Genomic DNA, 21,896 nt, shown 5'->3' on the forward strand with positions numbered 1-21,896 from the left:
CACTTCCAGGAAAAGAGAATGCCCTGCCTATTCATTCATTTGTTCATTCAACTATGTCCTCCCAAGTGCCATGGACTCTGGTGGGTTTTAGGAATTTGATGGTGAACAAGGCAAATGAATGATGCTGTTCTCCTCAGGGAGCTTCTAACCCAGCAATCTATAAAGACAGACATTGAGCAAGTATGAGGAGTGTTAGGTTAGGGATAACTCTGAGGATAATGGAGACTACTGTGACTTGCAGGTGGTAGTGGTCATGGAAAAGTTCCTAGAGGATGTAACTTCCAAGTTGAGCTGAAGGAGGAGTGAGAACCAGCAAGATAAAGGAAGATTTGGTGGCAGGAGGGTTGCATGTAGAGGAAATGGCACATTGAAGGATCCAATCATGAAAAAGAAAAGAGTGAGGCTTAGTGGAGAAACTGAGAGAAGATTAACATGACTGGAAGAGAAAAAAATATGAGACAGGATTAATACAAGGTTGTCACAAGAGATTAGAAAATTCTAAGCAGCAGTTTCACATGACTAGCAAAAGGAAATCTGAAATAGCTGCAGAAGCTATGGGCTGATAAGATCCTGAAAAATCAAGGTGTGGACAAAGCTGGCTAAGATCAACTGGACCCAACATGGCACTGGGTGTGATGTAGGTTTCACCTAGCACTTCATTATTAATGTGTGTGCATTAACATACTAAATCACACATCTGCCAGTGTCATGACAGTTTTCAGACCACTCATATTTAGTGTAAAAATGGATGGCACCACAGTTCTGAGAAATCTCCACTTTTTCCAGGAATTTTCATAATATTCCACCCCATGGTTAAGAAAACCCCATAAATATAGAAACTCCAAACCCTTACGTGTAATTCTCTTGAGTATACCTGCACTCCCTTTTCTGGACTGTGTACTTTTCCCTTTGCAATAAATCTCCATACTTTCACTCTTTTCTGACTGGTCCTTAAATTCATTCTTATGATGGTATCAAGAGCCTGGACACTGGCTGGGGTTGAGGTCCCACCAGCATTTAGGGACCAGTTCACCAGTGTTAAATAGAAGAGTGGCTACTATGGCAGCCAACTTCAATTTTTGATAGCTTTGAGCCAGAAAGTTCCCCCTGGCATGTCTTCCTTTTCCCCTCATCTATAGCCTTTAACCTTCCTACCTATACTCTACACTCTCAGGCAGACAAAATCTTATGGGATTTATTGAAACACGTACACACACAGCCATGAGATTATTCTTCCATTTCCTTATATTTGGGCAGCACTTTTAGACAAGAAACAAACAGATTTGGTAGGTTCTTGTTGTGGGTCCTCTGTATCCTTGACATGTCCACTTTGCGTTCCCAAACTTGTCTACTCAATGAGCTCTTGATCATCTTTTGAATCCCAGCTCAAGGGTTTTGTAGGTATGGTTTCACTTGTTTCCCTCACCCCCCATCAGATTGTGTGCTCCAGAAGGGCAGAGACCATGACTAATTCTCTCGTGGTAGGGGGTGTGGGCCTGTGGGGCTACTGCAGAACTTAGCACACAGCAGGTGCTCAATCAGTGCTTTGTGGTTGACAAATGAATAGATGAATGGCTTAGTTGCTAATCAGTGAGGAATCAGTGAGGAATCTTATAAACAAATCTCAGTGCGAAGTATAGAGAGACAAACAGGAAAGCTGGAAGAGCTACAGCAGGAACTGTCAGTGTTGTGCCAGGAAATTGAGGTTCCTTCTAATGCCACAAATTTCATGGATGTTATGATTACTTTCTTCGGTATATATTTCTTTCCTGAAAATTACAGTAGTTCCCCTGGTTACACAATACTTGACTTACACAAATTAAATAACATAAAAACAGTTGCATAAGAACCATAATTTTAAAAAGAACCATAATTTTAGAGGTCTACAAAGTCTGCATTACCAACTAACAAAGCAGTCAAGTGTGGTGCTGAATACTGCAAAGCCAGAATGCAAGACTGGCAATAACTAACCTGAAGAGAAGGCCTTTTCTCTCTATTCTGTCTTTCTGTTATTTTGGCTTCTCAATGCTCTGGTACATGTTGTCTTACTTTTATTTGATATGGTATAATATTATTGTGGTAGATAGCCTCCGAGAAAATCACAATGACCCCTGACTCCTGATACTCATGGTTGTGTGTAATGCCCTCTCTTTGAGTGAGGCCTGAATTTTGTGTCTCATGAATAGCCAATAGAATATGGGAAAAGTGATGGCATAGCAATTGTGAAATGAAGTTATAAAAAAGACCCAAAGTTCAATTTTGGGTCTCCCTCTTTCACTCTCTCATTCACTTGCTCTGAGAGACATCAACTGCCATGTTGTGAGTTGCTCTATGGAGAAGTCCACATGGCAGGGAATCAAAGGATGCCAGCAATTAGCAGCAAGTGAAAAACTAAGGCCTTTAATGCAACAGCCCATGAAATCTAAATTCTGCCTACAATTATGTGAGAGAGCTTAGAAATAGATTCTCCCCTAGTCAAGCTTTCAGTTGAGACCATAGCCCCAGCTGGCCCCTTGACTGCAGCCTTGTGAGAAATCTTGAAGCTGAGGCACCCAACTAAGCCACATCTGGATTCTGGGCCCATAGGAATAGTGAAACAATAAGTGTTTAATGTTTTAAGCTGCTAGGTTTGGGATAGTTTTAAAATACAGCAATAGATACCAAATATAGGCTTTGGTACCATCAGTGGAGTGATGCTATTAAAAAAAATACCATACCAAAAAATATGAAGTGGCTTTCTGACTGACCAAATGAAGGCTGGGAAGACTTTTTGGTGTATACATTAGAGAAAACCTAAGTTAAACTGAACAGACTGTTAGTAGAAATTCTGAACTTCTATGATGCTGAGGGTTCAAAAGGAAGTGAGAAACATATTATGAAAACTGGAGGAAGAAAGATCTTTGTTAGGTGGTGGCAGAAACTTAACATTATTGTTTGCAGTAATGTGGAAAGTAAGAAATGTACCTAATGAAATGGTTGATTTAGCTTAGGAGATTTCCAAGCAAAGCGTTGAAAGTGCTGTCTGATTTCTTCTTGCTGCTTGGAGTAAAATGCAAGAGGACAGAGATAAATTGAAGAAAGTACTGATAAACAGGAGCCAGGACTTGATGAATTTGAAAATTCCCAGTCTGTCTAGATGGCAAACATTGCTATATTTCAGAAATGCCTTCTCAGCAAAGATAAAATCCAGGGCATTGCCAAGATCTTCCCCCAGTTGGGTCTTCAGATAAGACTGTAGCCCCAGTTGACATCTTGTTGCAGCCTTGAGAGAAACCTTTAGGTAGAAGCATGAAGCTAAGTCCTGTCTAGATTCCTAACCCAGAGACTATGAGACAATATTTAAGTTAGTTAGTTTGGAAGTAATTTTTAATGCAACAGTAAATAACAAATTATATTGTAGTAATTATTATTTATGCAGCAAGAAGAATGCCCACCTCTCATTATGGCAAAGTAAAACAGTCTCTGTATCAAAAATATAAGGCAGTTGAAGATGGTATAATTATACTGAAATAGGGAGATTGGGTAAAAGTTAATACACTGAATATTGTAGCTCTAAGATTTTTTTCTGAGAAACCTGACCAGTTCAAGGGGAAGATCTAAGGAAACTAATATCAGGGGTTCCTTAAGGATAGGATAGACAGATCTACTGTTTATCTATTGTAAAGACCAAGGTTGACAGGCCCCAGCCATCAACACAGAGCTTCCAATCCATGCTTTAGCATGCCACTTTTAAATACGAACAGATGTCCAAATACTTGAGGAAAGCACGTAAAATGAAACACATAAACCAAGCAAATAAAGTCAATGTAGAGGAAATGAAAACAGTATAAGAAGAAGAAAACTTCAAAGAAATCTATCAAAATGCCCAGAGACATAAGAGAAGATAGGGCAACCCCAAACCAGAATAGGCTGCTATGAAGAAGGAATACATAATGACAAACATCTCTTGGAAATTTAATATTTGGTAGCAAAAACAAAATACTCAATAATAGGGTCCATAAGACTGTATGATCAATTATGATGGTTTTTTTTTTTTTTTTCCGTAGTGGCATTTCCAGCACCTAGAACATTGGCTGGTATATAGTAGGTACTCAAAAATCTGTTAAATAAATGAATTAAGGAATGATAATAAAGTTGGGTAAATCTCCTAAAGTAGAGAAGAAGATAGAGAAAATAGGAAATGAGGAAATGAAAGAGAAAATGGAAAATAGGAAAGAAAAACGGCAAAGCAAAAGGTCCCCAGGAAACCCAACATGCAAATAATTGGAGCTCCAGAAGGAAGGAATAGATAAATCAGATGGAAAAATATAATCAGTAAAAACTTCTCAAAATGAATGACATGAATTTTTAGAATCAGCACAGTGGAGGAAAAGACAGCTACACCAAGCCACATCATGGCAAAATTTCAGGACATAAGGGACAGCCATGCTGGAAGCTAAAGACAATGAAACAATGCTTTCTAAATCTGAGGGGAAAATAATTTCCAACCAGGAATTCTATACCCAAACAATCAATTAATGCGAAGGTAGGATAAAGACATTTTAAGGCATTCAAGTCCTGAAAAAATTTGTTTCCTACTCATTCCTTTTTCAGTGAAGCTACAAAAGAGTGCAATGTACCAAGATGAGAAAATAAACCAAGAAAAAGAAAGACTTGAGATCTTAAAAATGGGCTCCAACACAAGACAGAGGTGGGGGAAATGCCCAGCATGTTGGTGAAAAGAGGTCCCCAAATGGCACCTGTGCAGCAGACCTGGAGAGCAACCAGTCTGGATTGGAGCAGGCCAGAGGCTCCAGAGAGATTTCTTCAAGAACATGAAATTGATAGATTGCTTACTGTGTTTGAATGCATTGAGAGGAGATTTCCACAACTAGGGAAGTGTTGGAAGTAAATTAATGAAAAGTACATAGAAAACCTACAAGACCATTATTAAGTACAGGAGAAACAAAATGTGCAGACATGAAAAACTAATCATGGTGTACAAGTGACTAGGCTGTGATGAATATGTATATGATAACAGTAAAGTAGAAACTAAATATTGACCTAGCCAAACTTACCATCTGGCGCTATGAGGAGAATGGGGTCAGAGAGATGGGAAAGTGTGCATTTATGCAGTGGAACCAGGAAGGGGAATAAGAGGAGTTAAATCTTCCTCTTCCAGGTGAGTCAACAGAGTTTAAATATGTTTTTTTAGTGGCAATACAAACATGTTCTTTAGAAACATAGAAGTACATTCAAAAGAAAATCAGTTTGTTAATTTGAATGTGGTTACCTCCAGGGAGTGGGAAATGGAACGGAGATTGTGGTAGTGGTAGTGGGACCTGCTGTTTTTTAATAATAAACCTTATAAAACTATTTACTTTATGTGCATGTAAATCTTTGATTAAAAAAGGCAAACTGAATTAATAAAACATTTAAAAAAGAAGAAAAGTAAACCAGGTGGTAGCAAAAGAACAGGACCAATTTAGAAAAAACAGAACACTGATTTAGAATAAGAAAATTAAGATACAAAAAAGCTTTGAAGGTAACCAGCAGCCAGCCTGTCTTTCATTCCACATGAAATAGATTTTTACTGCCTGAACTGAGAAAAATTATTTTAGATGATAGTTTATAAAAGAGCTTATGAAAGTGGAATGCCTGTCATGTTAAAGAAGTAACATTTTTGACTTAGGCAAAATATGGACAACGCTTTAGAATAAAAGACAGCGTAGGTCAAAGAGTGTCTATCTCTTGGCAGAATGCTTTTAAGGAGGACTTTAAACTTCCTTTGCAAGGAAACAACCCTTCAAAATGACCATTCTCATGACTTGAAACCAATTTAAGATGTTTATTTATTAAGCATATAATGCATGCCATGCCCTTACTAAGAGCATTAACATAGACCATGTTATCTATTTTCACATCAACTTTGAGAGAAGGTTATCACATTCCTAATATATATAGGTGAAGAATTTGAGGCTCAGAGAATTTAACTCACTTGTACCACTTCACTCGATGAGTAGGTGGTATTGATTGGATTTAAGCCTGGGTCTATCTGAGTTCAATGCCAGGGCCAGGGAAAAGAGGCAGAAATTCTTTCCTGTGATATCTGGGTGTACACACCTGCTCCAAGTCATGTGGATTTAATGAATTCCAGGGTAATGACCTCCTGCCTCCAACATTATGAAAGGGCATGAGTACAGAAAAAGAAGCAATGCAGCAAGAGGCAGGGTTTTAGGGTCTGGACTCGACTCTGCCCCTAAGTTGCTGGGTGACCTGGGACAAGTTACTTCATCTCTCTGTGCCTCTAGTTCTTCATCTTCAAAATGAGGAGGTAGAACCAAGTGATCTCTTAGTTTCCTCCCATTCTGAACATTAGGTGTTTCTAGAATTCATCTCTGATGCACAAAATATATGATAGTGACATGAGAGATCAAGGGTAGTGGGCACTGGTATCAGCCCCTTCTTCAAAGTTGCTTGAGGGTTGAAGCTCTTGGCACTGCTCAGCAGAGGCAGGTGAAGATCAGGGGCAGAACAGCAGTGACTTTGTGCTTTGTTACTTTCTTCCAAGTCTCCTCTGGCTTCCCATTTGCTGGTTAGACTGTTGTCATTGTGTGTGCTTGATTGTAGTGGTGAAAAGACCATGGGTTTTATATCAGAAGACTTTCATTAGAGTCCTGACTTTGCCAGTTGATTTGTTCATTCTTGCTTTTATTTATTCTTTAAATATTGATAAGGCATTTACTATGTGTTGGGCACTGCCAGGGAACACAGAGATGAATAAGATGTGATCCTTGCCTTCTGAAAACTCTTAGTATAGTAGGAAGAGAGATATATAAACAGATGATTGTAATGAAATACTTAGTGTGTCTATGAAAGAAATCTGTATAGGGCATAGTTATGACAGAAGGATGTGGTCAGAAAAGGCCATTCAGAGAAGAGACATGAATTACTCTTCGCAGATGAGTTAGCACTAGTCAGAAAGATAGGGTTTGGGGATGAGGATGGCATAGGGTGGCAGGAAAGCATTGCAGGTAGAGAGAACAGCATGAACAAAGGCAAGGGGGTATGAAAAAATGGGTCATGTTCAGAAAACTGTGCAGAGAGTGAAAAAAGTGGGCATCTGCTTTTTAGCTATGGGGGGTGGGGTAAGCATCATTCTGAGAGAGAGACAGTTAGGTGCCAGTAAGGCTTGGAGATAGAGGGAAAGTCTTAAGAAGGGTGGATGATGTAATTGCAGATATTTTCACAGGGGAATAAAGGCTCACAGTACTGTATTTGCAAGAGGGCCAAGGTGGCAGGACGACAAGGAGAAGCACAGAGCTACATGGGAATCAGGATGGATGAGCAGGGGCTGCTTTTTGGTCAGAGCTGAAGATGGTAGGGATTGAGCTTGGTAGATGACAGTGGTGCTGGCTTTCCAGACAGGCAGAAGCTGTTACTTAGGGTGGCATTAAAGGCTACTGGAGCTGCCAATCTGTGGCCCTATTGCTAGGGCACCTCTCACTTAGAGTCCCAGCTAGCATAGGTGAAAAATACTTCTGAGAAGTACCCTGCCCACATGACTTGGAAGGCTCTGGCTGGCACAAGGGATGTCCTTCTCTAGTGGTAATTCTTTTGATCTCTCTGAATCTGTTTGTTTCACTATAAAGCGGAGATGATGATAATAATAACAGTATCTAGTTCTTAGGGTTGTATCAAGGAGGACTGAAATGAGCTGGTGTGAGTGAGACAGTTGTGTGAGCTGTAAAGAACGGTGCAGACTGGAGTTATCTTAAACTTTCATAAACTCTAGTCCTCTACTCCTTGCCCCCATCACCTCTTTCAAGGAGATGGTGTATTTGGTCTCACTTTGAAATTAAATTTGAGTTAACCTTGCACCTTCTGATTGCTAAATCTACTTTCAGGGATCTGTAATCTTTGTGTTGAATTGCTCAGTGGGACTGAGATGGATGAAACATATTTATTCTCTTGAACATTTTAAATTTAGGTGCTTTATATTTAGCAGGACATTGCTTAGAATGATTGAAACATTTGATATTTGATAATTCAGCTTTTTGGACTCATATATATACAAAATAATTTGTGCCATATGTGTGCATGTATATGTGCAAACTTTATGCAGGTATTGACCCTCTCTTCTTTAGGAGGTTGAGAGAACAAAAAGTAGGATCCTAGGCTATTATTTGGGGCTAGATCTGATTACAATAACTTCACCTTCCTCCACTCTGTATCACTCCTCCCCTCCAATATATATTGATTGATTTCTGCCCTCAAAAGCAGTATTGCTTCAGCCTCCTGAGGGTGGTATTTCAATGTCAGAGGAGAGGTGATGTGCTTAGTGCCTTCAAAGCCTGGACCCCACTGCCGGCCCCTGGTTTTGCTGTAACAAATATCTACTCACTCCAGTTACAATGATTAGCTCCTAGTGGAGATGACTGAGAACCAATGTTTTGGGGTTTAGCCCTTTCTTCCAATGCCAAGGTAATTTGAGAAGCCTAGCACTGTTGTGGGGCTCCCGTAAACTGGAACCAGTTAACATAGGTTCAAGGATGATATGCAGGAAATATGGTCTTGTATGACACAGCAGGTGATATTGTGATGAAGAGTTTGAATATCGCTCACTCTCCTTTGGATCCCCTTCTCACTCCTTCCCTTCTCTATTGCCAGGTCAGTTCCCCCTGCACGTGGTAGAGTATTTGCTAGAAAGAAACCCACTCCAGTTTTCTCAAGGAAAGAGGGGGCTGGTGCTGGAGGCTCATGCCTGAAATCCCAGCAACTTGGGAGGTCAAGGAAGGAGGATCACTTGAGGCCAGGAGTTTGAGATCAGCCTGGGTAATATAGTGAGACCCTGTCTCTACAAAAAATAAAACTAGCTGGCCTTGGTGGCACAAGCCTACCCTAGCTACTCAAGAGGCTGAGGCAGAAGGGTTGCTTGAGCCAGGAGACAGAGGCTCTCGTGAGCTATGATCATGCCATTGCACCCCAGCCTGAGTGACAGAGAGAGACCCTGCTTAAGAAAAAAAGAAAAAAAAAGTAAAGAGGATTTTATTCTAAGTATGCAAATTGGAATTGAACCTGGAGATTTTTCTGGAATGAAGGCTGCTCAAGTGATTGATGCCAATTCCCAACTCTATCACAGGCTTCTCTTTCTCTTCTTGCCACCCACTGACTTCTTTCTGTCTCACTCCATCTTTTCTCTATCTCAAAGCTTTTGCTTACTTATAACTTTGATTTGCCAAGACTCTTAATGGCTCTGTATTACCTTATGGTACTCACTCACCTTCAGCTCCCACAGCTCACTGGCCTGTTCTATCAATATTTTCTTTTCTTTTTTTTTTTAAATTTATTTATTATTATTATACTTTAAGTTGTAGGGTACATGTGCATAACGTGCAGGTTTGTTACATATGTATACCCGTGCCATGCTGGTGTGCTGCACCCATCAACTCGTCATTTACATCAGGTATAACTCCCAATGCAATCCCTCCCCCCTCCCCCCTCCCCATGATAGGCCCCTATGTGTGATGTTCCCCTTCCTGAGTCCAAGTGATCTCATTGTTCAGTTCCCACCTATGAGTGAGAACATGCGGTGTTTGGTTTTCTGTTCTTGTGATAGTTTGCTAAGAATGATGGTTTCCAGCTGCATCCATGTCCCTACAAAGGACACAAACTCATCCTTTTTTATGGCTGCATAGTATTCCATGGTGTATATGTGCCACATTTTCTTAATCCAATCTGTCACTGATGGACATTTGGGTTGATTCCAAGTCTTTGCTATTGTGAATAGTGCCGCAATAAACATACGTGTGCATGTGTCTTTATAGCAGCATAATTTATAATCCTTTGGGTATATACCCAGTAATGGAATGGCTGGGTCATATGGTACATCTAGTTCTAGATCCTTGAGGAATCGCCATACTGTTTTCCATAATGGTTGACCTAGTTTACAATCCCACCAACAGTGTAAAAGTGTTCCTATTTCTCCACATCCTCTCCAGCACCTGTTGTTTCCTGACTTTTTAATGATCGCCATTCTAACTGGTGTGAGATGGTATCTCATTGTGGTTTTGATTTGCATTTCTCTGATGGCCAGTGATGATGAGCATTTTTTCATGTGTCTGTTGGCTGTATGAATGTCTTCTTTTAAGAAATGTCTGTTCATATCCTTTGCCCACTTTTTGATGGGGTTGTTTGTTTTTTTCTTGTAAATTCGTTTGAGTTCTTTGTAGGTTCTGGATATTAGCCCTTTGTCAGATGAGTAGATTGCAAAAATTTTCTCCCATTCTGTAGGTTGCCTGTTCACTCTGATGGTAGTTTCTTTTGCTGTGCAGAAGCTCTTTAGTTTAATGAGATCCCATTTGTCAATTTTGGCTTTTGCTGCCATTGCTTTTGGTGTTTTAGATGTGAAGTCTTTGCCCATGCCTATGTCCTGAATGGTACTACCTAGGCTTTCCTCTAGGATTTTTATGGTATTAGGTCTAACATTTAAGTCTCTAATCCATCTTGAATTAATTTTCGTATAAGGAGTAAGGAAAGGATCCAGTTTCAGCTTTCTACTTATGGCTAGCCAATTTTCCCAGCACCATTTATTAAATAGGGAATCCTTTCCCCATTTCTTGTTTCTCTCAGGTTTGTCAAAGATCAGATGGCTGTAGATGTGTGGTATTATTTCTGAGGACTCTGTTCTGTTCCATTGGTCTATATCTCTGTTTTGGTACCAGTACCATGCTGTTTTGGTTACTGTAGCCTTGTAGTATAGTTTGAAGTCAGGTAGCGTGATGCCTCCAGCTTTGTTCTTTTGACTTAGGATTGTCTTGGAGATGCGGGCTCTTTTTTGGTTCCATATGAACTTTAAAGCAGTTTTTTCAAATTCTGTGAAGAAAGTCATTGGTAGCTTGATGGGGATGGCATTGAATCTATAAATTACCTTGGGCAGTATGGCCATTTTCACGATATTGATTCTTCCTATCCATGAGCATGGTATGTTCTTCCATTTGTTTGTGTCCTCTTTGATTTCACTGAGCAGTGGTTTGTAGTTCTCCTTGAAGAGGTCCTTTACATCCCTTGTAAGTTGGATTCCTAGGTATTTTATTCTCTTTGAAGCAATTGTGAATGGAAGTTCATTCCTGATTTGGCTCTCTGTTTGTCTGTTACTGGTGTATAAGAATGCTTGTGATTTTTGCACATTAATTTTGTATCCTGAGACTTTGCTGAAGTTGCTTATCAGCTTAAGGAGATTTTGGGCTGAGACAATGGGGTTTTCTAAATATACAATCATGTCATCTGCAAACAGGGACAGTTTGACTTCTTCTTTTCCTAACTGAATACCCTTGATTTCTTTCTCTTGCCTGATTGCCCTAGCCAGAACTTCCAACACTATGTTGAATAGGAGTGGTGACAGAGGGCATCCCTGTCTTGTGCCAGTTTTCAAAGGGAATTTTTCCAGTTTTTGCCCATTCAGTATGATATTGGCTGTGGGTTTGTCATAAATAGCTCTTATTATTTTGAGGTACGTTCCATCAATACCGAATTTATTGAGCGTTTTTAGCATGAAGGGCTGTTGAATTTTGTCAAAAGCCTTTTCTGCATCTATTGAGATAATCATGTGGTTCTTGTCTTTGGTTCTGTTTATATGCTGGATTATGTTTATTGATTTGCGAATGTTGAACCAGCCTTGCATCCCAGGGATGAAGCCCACTTGATCATGGTGGATAAGCTTTTTGATGTGTTGCTGAATCCGGTTTGCCAGTATTTTATTGAGGGTTTTTGCATTGATGTTCATCAGGGATATTGGTCTAAAATTCTCTTTTTTTGTTGTGTCTCTGCCAGGTTTTGGTATCAGGATGATGTTGGCCTCATAAAATGAGTTAGGGAGGATTCCCTCTTTTTCTATTGATTGGAATAGTTTCAGAAGGAATGGTACCAACTCCTCCTTGTACCTCTGGTAGAATTGAGCTGTGAATCCATCTGGTCCTGGACTTTTTTGGGTTGGTAGGCTATTAATTATTGCCTCAATTTCAGAGCCTGCTATTGGTCTATTCAGGGATTCAACTTCTTCCTGGTTTAGTCTTGGAAGAGTGTAAGTGTCCAGGAAATTATCCATTTCTTCTAGATTTTCCAGTTTATTTGCGTAGAGGTGTTTATAGTATTCTCTGATGGTAGTTTGTATTTCTGTGGGGTCGGTGGTGATATCCCCTTTATCATTTTTAATTGCGTCGATTTGATTCTTCTCTCTTTTCTTCTTTATTAGTCTTGCTAGTGGTCTGTCAATTTTGTTGATCTTTTCAAAAAACCAACTCCTGGATTCATTGATTTTTTGGAGAGTTTTTTGTGTCTCTATCTCCTTCAGTTCTGCTCTGATCTTAGTTATTTCTAGCCTTCTGCTAGCTTTCGAATGTGTTTGCTCTTGCTTCCCTAGTTCTTTTAATTGCGATGTTAGAGTGTCAATTTTAGATCTTTCCTGCTTTCTCTTGTGGGCATTTAGTGCTATAAATTTCCCTCTACACACTGCTTTAAATGTGTCCCAGAGATTCTGGTATGTTGTATCTTTGTTCTCATTGGTTTCAAAGAACATCTTTATTTCTGCCTTCATTTCGTTATGTACCCAGTAGTCATTCAGGAGCAGGTTGTTCAGTTTCCATGTAGTTGAGCGGTTTTGATTGAGTTTCTTAGTCCTGAGTTCTAGTTTGATTGCACTGTGGTCTGAGAGACAGTTTGTTATAATTTCTGTTCTTGTACATTTGCTGAGGAGTGCTTTACTTCCAATTACGTGGTCGATTTTGGAGTAAGTACGATGTGGTGCTGAGAAGAATGTATATTCTATTGATTTGGGGTGGAGAGTTCTATAGATGTCTATTAGGTCTGCTTGCTGCAGAGATGAGTTCAATTCCTGATATCCTTGTTAACTTTCTGTCTCGTTGATCTGTCTAATGTTGACAGTGGAGTGTTGAAGTCTCCCATTATTATTGTATGGGAGTCTAAGTCTCTTTGTAAGTCTCTAAGGACTTGCTTTATGACTCTGGGTGCTCCTGTATTGGGTGCATATATATTTAGGATAGTTAGCTCTTCCTGTTGAATTGATCCCTTTACCATTATGTAATGGCCTTCTTTGTCTCTTTTGATCTTTGATGGTTTAAAGTCTGTTTTATCAGAGACTAGTATTGCAACCCCCGCTTTTTTTTGTTCTCCATTTGCTTGGTAAATCTTCCTCCATCCCTTTATTTTGAGCCTATGTATGTCTCTGCGTGTGAGATGGGTCTCCTGAATACAGCAGACTGATGGGTCTTGACTCTTTATCTAGTTTGCCAGTCTGTGTCTTTTAATTGGAGCATTTAGTCCATTTACAATTAAGGTTAAGATTGTTATGTGTGAACTTGATCCTGCCATTATGATATTAACTGGTTATTTTGCTTGTTAGTTGATGCAGTTTCTTCCTAGCCTCGATGGTCTTTACATTTTGGCATGTTTTTGCAATGGCTGGTACTGGTTGTTCCTTTCCATGTTTAGTGCTTCCTTCAGGGTCTCTTGTAAGGCAGGCCTAGTGGTGACAAAATCTCTAAGCATTTGCTTATCTGTAAAGGATTTTATTTCTCCTTCACTTATGAAACTTAGTTTGGCTGGATATGAAATTCTGGGTTTAAAATTCTTTTCTTTAAGAATGTTGAATATTGGCCCCCACTCTCTTCTGGCTTGGAGAGTTTCTGCCGAGAGATCTGCTGTTAGTCTGATGGGCTTCCCTTTGTGGGTAACCCGACCTTTCTCTCTGGCTGCCCTTAAGATGTTTTCCTTCATTTCAACTTTGGTGAATCTGGCAATTATGTGTCTTGGAGTTGCTCTTCTCGAGGAGTATCTTTGTGGTGTTCTCTGTATTTCCTGGATTTGAATGTTGGCCTGCCCTACTAGGTTGGGGAAGTTCTCCTGGATGATATCCTGAAGAGTGTTTTCCAACTTGGTTCCATTTTCCCCCTCACTTTCAGGCACCCCAATCAGACATAGATTTGGTCTTTTTACATAATCCCATACTTCTTGCAGGCTTTGTTCATTTCTTTTTCTTCTTTTTTCTTTTGGTTTCTCTTCTCGCTTCATTTCATTCATTTGATCCTCAATCGCAGATACTCTTTCTTCCAGTTGATTGAGTCGGTTACTGAAGCTTGTGCATTTGTCACGTATTTCTCGTGTCATGGTTTTCATCTCTTTCATTTCGTTTATGACCTTCTCTGCATTAATTACTCTAGCCATCAATTCTTCCACTTTTTTTTCAAGATTTTTAGTTTCTTTGCGCTGGGTACGTAATTCCTCCTTTAGCTCTGAGAAATTTGATGGACTGAAGCCTTCTTCTCTCATCTCGTCAAAGTCATTCTCCGTCCAGCTTTGATCCGTTGCTGGCGATGAGCTGCGCTCCTTTGCTGGGGGAGATGCGCTCTTATTTTTTGAATTTCCAGCTTTTGTGCCCTGCTTTTTCCCCATCTTTGTGGTTTTATCTGCCTCTGGTCTTTGATGATGGTGATGTACTGATGGGGTTTTGGTGTAGGTGTCCTTCCTGTTTGATAGTTTTCCTTCTAACAGTCAGGACCCTCAGCTGTAGGTCTGTTGGATATTGCTTGAGGTCCACTCCAGACGCTGTTTGCCTGGGTATCAGCAGCAGAGGCTGCAGAAGATAGAATATTTCTGAACAGCGAGTGTACCTGTCTGATTCTTGCTTTGGAAGCTTCCTCTCAGGGGTGTACTCCACCCTGTGAGGTGTGGGGTGTCAGACTGCCCCTAGTGGGGGATGTCTCCCAGTTAGGCTACTCAGGGGTCAGGGACCCACTTGAGCAGGGAGTCTGTCCCTTCTCAGATCTCAACCTCCGTGTTGGGAGATCCACTGCTCTCTTCAAAGCTGTCAGACAGAGTCGTTTGCGTCTGCAGAGGTTTCGGCTGCGTTTGTTATTGCCCTGTCCCCAGAGGTGGAGTCTACAGAGACAGGCAGGTTTCCTTGAGCTGCTGTGAGCTCCACCCAGTTCGAGCTTCCCAGCAGCTTTGTTTACCTACTTAAGCCTCAGCAATGGTGGGCGCCCCTCCCCCAGCCTCGCTGCTGCCTTGCTGGTAGATCACAGACTGCTGTGCTAGCAATGAGGGAGGCTCCGTGGGTGTGGGACCCTCCCGGCCAGGTGTGGGATATGATCTCCTGGTGTGCCTGTTTGCTTAAAGCGCAGTATTGGGGTGGGAGTTACCCGATTTTCCAGGTGTTGTGTGTCTCAGTTCCCCTGGCTAGGAAAAGGGATTCCCTTCCCCCTTGCGCTTCCCAGGTGAGGCAATGCCTCGCCCTGCTTCAGCTCTCGCTGGTCGGGCTGCAGCAGCTGACCAGCACCGATCATCCGGCACTCCCCAGTGAGATGAACCCAGTACCTCAGTTGAAAATGCAGAAATCACCGGTCTTCTGTGTCGCTCGCGCTGGGAGTTGGAGACTGGAGCTGTTCCTATTCGGCCATCTTGCTCCTTCTCTATCAATATTTTCTAGTTAAATCTTGAAAGATGGAATGTCATCAGTTCAGCTCATCATTTTATACCAGGAAAACTGGTCATGTCCATCTCTGGTCCAATAAGCCCTGGTTGTGAGGAGATGGGGCTCTGTATAACCAAACACCACCATCTATGTAACAATAAACTCTGACAGACAGGCCCTGTGATTGCCATCAAGATCTTTCCTTGAGACAGAAATGGACAGGAAGAACTGCAGAGTACCTTTCCTGCCAGAGGACTGTGATTAAACATCTTAATAAATTAAATCTAGACCCTCTGATAGGACTTTAGTAATGGCTTTTGTATTTATTTTTCATTAAAGCTTTATAGCTCCTAGATTATACTGCAGGTACTAATAGTCTCCCAAGTAGTTAGGCAGGAACAAAGCATTTCTAAAAATCAAGTCAGTGACTGTCCTCTGCAAATATATTTCTGGGTTCTCAGTTACTTCCCTGCTACAGGGTGACTGGCCCAACTCAGATCCCAAGTGCAGACTTGGAAGACTTGCTCATGAAATGGAAATTTCTGCTAATAGCAGGAATCCATCAGTCAAATACCCCAAGAAATGGAGGTAATTTCTAGCAAAGGTTTTTGTGGCATTAATTTGTTTTACTCTGACAACTTGATTAATCAGTTTTATTGTGACAACTTGTTTTGCTGCAATGCTGCCTAATCAGAGAGCTGTCACCAAAATATTTTATGGCTTCCCTATTTTCCATCACAAATCAAAAACTCCAGCAACAGCTCACCAACATAAGAAGCAGTGATAATTAAAATGCATTCCGACAGAATTAGGAGGCATTCAGTTGGGGGATGTTATTAGGAGAGATTGCACTTTGCAGAGAAAGGAACAATCAGATGGTACTCTTTCTAAGTAATTATGCAGCTTCCCTGGTGAATCTCAAATGCTACACCTGCGTAAAAGTTTAGGGTGTGCAATGAGAGTATTGCATGTACCTCTGCTAGATGCCCATAGTTTTCACTGCTGGATCTTGGAAAACGGTGTCTCTGCTCTTAGTTGACCCTCAGGAGCACACCCATTAGGATCCACCCAATAGTCAGCAGGAAATATAAGAAACTTGTCAGGAATAGACAGTGCTAGAAGAAGAGCTCAGGAACCCCATCCCCACCGTCTTTTTAGGAGCTGTGCAGCGAGGAGGGGAGAGTATGTGAGAATGGTGACGCGCTGAGAAAACGTAGAGAAGGGTATGAGGGTGTGCATCTTTCAGAGGGGAATAGTAAGTGATCATTTTAAATCATTCATAAAGTTCACATTTCTGCTTTTTTGCTTACATTATACACACGGCAGAGATGGTGAAGTGACGCACTGAAAACATAGTCCCGCAACAATTGAACTCCACTAGATTGTTAATATCTGTAAAAAAAAAAAAAGAAAAACCCATAACAAAAATGGATACTATTTCTCAAGTGTTTACAATGTGTTAGGTACTGAATAAGTAGCTTTGTATAGATTTCATTACTTAATCATCACAACAGCCCTATAAAGTAGGCATTATCAGCTCCATTTTTCGAGGGAGGGAAACTGAGGGTGGCAGAGGTTGAGTAACTTGCTCAAAGTCTCACGACAAGTGAGCAAGTGACAGTGCTAAGATTCAAATGCAGGTCAGTCTCTCAGTCTCAAGTTATTCCGCTAGGCTTCACCAGGGTTCCCCTTGTTATCTCCCTGCCTGGGGAAATCCTGTTGGGGGTCCGATTTCCTTCTTGCGGAGAATGGCACCGGCTGCGTCGGATGATCTGCCATCTGTTCAGATGCAGATGGAGAGGCTTCCTGACTCATGGTCAGGTTGGGTGCATGCAGCAGGTCCAGTCATGTGTGCAGAAGTGTAGAGGGCAGGAGAGACCAGCTCCCATTACACCAGGCAGCCTGTCTCCTTGCCATCCTGAGTTATGAATGGGCCATATATGCTCTCCAGGGAGGGGTCCTGATTTGCAAGAGTTATGAAGATGAGTATTATGATAAGCAATACATTTATGGCCCCAGATGCCACAGGGCACGAAAGTCAATATGTTACATGCTCATTTAGCGTGTTTGACTCTAATGGAACAGGTTGGAAATAATTGGCTTTTAAAGAAATGCTGCATTTCATTTCATTTCAGTCAGAAGGCATGTACCCACTGGGTGGCTGTAACTCCAGCCTTCACAAATTTACCTCGTTCTGAGATTGGCAAGTGGGTGATGATGGGGGAAATAAATGCATATGTATAGGGGACAAGATGGCAAAGAAGGCATCCCTGTAAGGAATGTACAAAGCTAGATATTTTTCATAATTGTGTAAAGTTCCCAAAATATCAGGAGTTCCTTGGCAGCTGGGCTTTTTCATTCTGGTGGTATTTCTTTAGATATGTGGTCATTATTTCCCTACCAGCTGATCAAGGTCTAGCATCCCTGGCTTGGGATGGTTGGAAATAATTTCTCCTTTCCTCTTTCACTGATCTCCAGTTGAACGTTATGAAATAGTGAATGATATGTGGTAAATTTTAGACTCAGCAAAAAGGTGTACTTTTGTGTCAACCAAGGTCTTATTGGTAAAGTAGAAACTAAACTAGTTATTTCTACAGGGAGAATTGGCTATAGGGAATTGATTCAACAGGTATTAGAGAATTGAAAAAGCAACAAGATAATACTGAGGTAATATAGAGACACTAACTGCATGAAGCAGCTACCATCTTAGGGCTGGGGAAACACAGGGGAGAGATTGAGGTTATCAGAACCCAGGAGCTCTGAGGAGAATCCAGCATTGTTGGTACTCAGACCTTTGGAGGGGGGACTCTAGCTAGTTGGTGTTAATACCCCACAAGCTCACAGGAGGATTGTCAGCCTCATCGATCTGAGGCTCAGACTTTTGAGAGAGGGGCTCTACGTGGATGGTCCTAGTACCTCTGAGGGCTACAATGAGGCTGATTCCGGGAGTGTGAAAAGAAGCTGGAAAATGGAACTAACTTCTACTGGAACCAGCTGCAACTGCATGTGTGAGGTACTGTTATGGGGGTGACACTGAAAGGAAATGGAAGTGGACAGGAAGGAGCATGCCTTCTTCCTCTAACCTCCCAGAGTCTCCCTAGCTTCCCTCTATTGGCAGAGCCTAATAAGACGCTGGCTGGCAAAGCAGAGATGTGGTTTGCAGGGTACCTACCATTCCCATCGAAAAGTAGAGTATAAAAAGGTAGATAGGAAACTGAGAGACAATAGCTTAATAACAGGCACAGACTGTAGAATACATCGTCGTAGCTGGGAGCATGCAGGAAAGGAGCTTCTCAGATCTGACAAGACCGCATGCCTTGTGTGCTTCACGTCACTGCCCATTAAAGGATGTGGAGGGCAAAGACAACCAGGTTGAGATTTGCCGCATTTTCTCTTACTCTGTGTGGTTACTTCTGATAAGATTCTGTATCCTTAGTTAAATATATTAATGCTTTAATCTGACCTGTGTGTGTGTGTGTGTGTGTGTGTGTGTGTGTGTATTTTCTTCTTGCTAATCTACAATCATCAAAAAGCTGCAGTTAGTGCCAGAAGTACAATTGGCACCAAATCCCCACCCATGGGGTTAATTTTGGAAGGAGTGTCAGGAAAGGAATGGTGAAAAACGGGGTCTTGAGAGTGTTTTAGTCAAGGCTATTGCATGAGAGCTGTAGGAGCAGGCTTAAGATAGGGAGACTGATTTCAAAGGGAAATTTGAAGATCTAGTGTTACGTTATTACTTTCATGTCTGTGAGTTAATCTTTGTTTTTACGGAAAAGTCTTTTGAGAGCTATCACCTTGGCTTTCTCTGTTTTGTTCAAGCCAAATGAGTTTTAAAAACTGTCTTGCAGAGGATAAAGTCCCAGAAATAATTTTATATAAGAAAGGTGACTTTTAAGAAGAATATTATAAATACCAAATTGAAATAGTCTCAAGATAGTTCAACTCAAGTGTTAAGTAACTAAATTTGGCCATTATTTGGTTCAGTAATTAACATGACTGTTCTGAAAGGTAGTTGACAAAGAAAAACAGGAGGACCTGGCCACAGGCTTGGACAATTAGGATTGAAAAGTTTATCTCCAGGATTAGAGGTCTTGGGAAGGTCATACCCTCTTTCCCTTTATTTGGGTCACTTTAGAGTCTTGGTCTGAGGCCATGGCTTCTGCAACTTTGCACTTACTAAGGCTGACTGTGCTCTCTCTGGAACTTTCTGTCAGGCCTAGCACATTCATCCCATGCCTTAGCTGGGCCTCACTGAACTGAAAGTGGCCAAGGATAGATGATGGGGGAATCAGATGGGACATGGTGAGGAAGCCACATTCTTCTGAAAGAGAAGTGGGAAAAAGGACATTGTTGGTTTAGATGAAGGGCTGTTCAGGATGTTGAGCCCCACCAAGGAGGCTGACTGAGTCTTTCCAAAGGTATCTGAAATCAGTTTAGGTCATCGGGCCTCCTCTCGGAGGTGCTGGTGGCTCCTTGTGGAAGTGATGCATACTAGTGTCTCCCTTGCTTAAATGCATAAAACAAATAACCAAGAAAATCTCTTTACCTAGATCTAACTTGGTTGTGCAAAATGGGAAACTCTATTGTTGGCCTTTAGGCAGACAGTTTATCCTAAATAATTAAGTTTCTAGGGATCACATGGGTAGAAATTTTCTTAAAAAATAAATAGTGGGCCTGTAGTCCCAGTACTTTGGGAAGCTGAGCGGGCAGATTACTTGCGGTCAGGAGTTCAACACCAGCCTGGCCAACATGGTGAAACCCTGTCTCTACTAAAAATATAAAAAAATTAGCCAAGTGTGGTGGCGGGTGTCTGTAATCCCAGCAACTCAGGAGGCTGAGGCAGAAAAATTACTTGAACTCGGGAAGCAGAGGTTGTAATGAGCTGAGATCGTGCCACTGCACTCCAGCCTGGGTGACAGAGTGAAACTCCATCTCAAAAGAAAAAAAAAAAGTAGAGTCAGTCTCATCCAAGTCTAAGCAGGTAATTTAGTACCTGATCAACTTGTTTGAACTTGAAACAATATTGTACTTTGTGTACATGAAGTTGCCATGAAGAAAGTGACTAAATTTCCTTTCTCTTGTGTTTGGACAGTCATGACAAAATGTAAACTACACTCATGGTACTTTTTCGTTGTTGTAAGGAATCAGGTTTCTTGCTGTAAAGACAAATGACTAAACCTTATTTTGATTGTTACTGGAATTGACGTTGAGTGTTGAGAATATGTAATGTGAATATAATGCTGAAACTGAAATATGTTCTACCTTAAATGTCTTTTATGGTTTGAGGTTGTTCTTGAGGAGCCCAGTCAATATTACATACATTTTAAGAGCCTTACAGACTTTGTTCCACTTGAACCTTTGGAAAAAGACAAAGTCACTTAGAATTCTTGATTTTATTTTAATTGGATTTTCTGATACTCTTTTGTTACTAATATATCATAATTGTACATATTTTTGGGGTTCCTGTGATTTTATTTTTATATTTTAATAATTAGGAGTATTTCTGATATTGATCTTTTAAAAGAAATAATAGAAGATGGCTGAGTAGGAACAGCTCCAGGCTGCAGCTCCCAGTGAGACCAGTGCAGAAGGTGGGTGATTTCTGCATTTCCAACTGAGTACCTGGTTCATCTTATTGGGACTGGTTAGACAATGGGTGCAGCCCACAGAGGGCAAGCAGAAGCAGGGTGGGAAGTCACCTCACCTGGGAAGTGCAAGGGGCTGGGACCTCCCTCCTCTAGCCAAGGGAAGCTGTGAGGGACTGTACTATACAGCCCAGATACTATGCTTTTTCCACGGTGTTTGCAACCTGCAGACCTTCGGGATCTGCTGTGGGAAGAAGGCTGGTGGGCTCATCTTCTTGGCTCATATGGGCATGTGTCACCCAGCAGGTCACTCACAAGTGGGGTAATTTCTTGACTGCAACAGGAGAAGCTGAAGCTAGGACTGGGCACCTTGGGATCTGCTGTGGGATGGAGACTGGTGTGCCTGTCACACTGGCTCAGACAGACCATTTTTTGATATTCTTCATTGGATATTTTAAAGTTGGAATTCATTTGGATAAATGAATACCTATTTACCCAAAGGAAATAATAGTTCAAAACTAAAACTACCTATGATACAAATGAAATAATGACTCTGGTGATCATGAAAATGAAGAGTTAGAGGAAATTTTTATACAAAACCTGTGAAGCTTGTATTTTCTGTATTGTATTTGTTGCTACAATAGTTACTTACTGCCTGAGATTCCTTCTGAGATGCCAGTTATCTTAAGCCTGTGTATCTTCCTGGTGGTTCTCTGGAGAGAGGTTGATAATGCTTTTTCCTTTTAAATAGTCAGTACTTGAGTAGTATGGAGGAGCTGCATGCAGACCTGTACACTTTGGAGCCAATTCAAATATTAGAGCCAAGGTCAAAAGAGAAAAGGTAA

This window comes from Macaca fascicularis, chromosome 14 (genome assembly GCF_037993035.2).
Source record: "Macaca fascicularis isolate 582-1 chromosome 14, T2T-MFA8v1.1".
Classification (NCBI taxonomy): Eukaryota; Metazoa; Chordata; class Mammalia; order Primates; family Cercopithecidae; genus Macaca; species Macaca fascicularis.